This window comes from Halyomorpha halys, unplaced genomic scaffold (genome assembly GCF_000696795.3).
Source record: "Halyomorpha halys isolate HHAL.00 unplaced genomic scaffold, Hhal_1.1 Scaffold111.1, whole genome shotgun sequence".
NCBI classification, from domain to species: Eukaryota; Metazoa; Arthropoda; class Insecta; order Hemiptera; family Pentatomidae; genus Halyomorpha; species Halyomorpha halys.
In genome coordinates, this window is record NW_027109684.1 from 311,408 (window position 1) to 312,372 (window position 965).

Below are 965 nucleotides of genomic sequence, written 5' to 3' on the forward strand. Positions count from 1 at the left end.
ATCAAATATTTATTTATCGTATAAATTAACAAACAAAAATTCATGTTTCTATAAAAATTCATATTTTAGGATTCTTGGGTGGGAACAACGAATATTTACTTTTTTTCCGGCCAAGAATAGAACAGTTTAACAAAAGACAACGAAATCGTAAACTTTTGTTTTAAGGCAATCCACAGCGATGTTTGCCAAGTTATCTACAGGTGGCCAACTTATTCTAACCATGGTGGGGGGTCAAGTTTTTCATTGTGTGGGACCATAACTTAATGAAAACGTCAACGCCCCAGGCCGGATTCGAACCGGCGCCACCCGCCGAACTTGGAATCCTCACACAAGACTGAAAAGACAGAAAACTGCATGTCGATTCCAACTATTACAGCACTTGATAGACAAACGGTCTCAACTTCCTATTCATTACAAAAGACTGATCTACACAACTATAATAAGGCCTATCTGGAAATACGGAATCGAGCTGTTGGGGGTCCACTAAACCTTCCAAAATCTAAAATTCTCAGTTTATTATAAACATAAGTTTCTAACCTTACTTCCTCATCCATTACTGGCAATCGTCCGAGGCACCTGAAAAGAAGATGGCCTCGAGACCTTCTAATGTAAAAAGGTTATTAGAGTACTTCCATTGGGGAGTTTCTCTGCTGTACACCTGTATCACTCCATTATGAACTTACAGCAAATTGACTAAATATTATTGTGTACAGTTGTAAATCTCAATAAAGATATTAAAAAAAAAAGTTCAATATTCTTGTCTTATTGAAGCAAATATTTTTTTTTTTTTTTTAAATTGATAGATTTATTTATTGATATATATTACAATCTGCCACACAGTTGTGGGCAATAGGTAATAGTGATGAATGATCTCATACATACTAAAATAAAAATAAATAAATAAATAAAAAATAAATAAAAAAAAACTCTCTTAAAATATATACAAGCAAAAGAATAGACAAGAT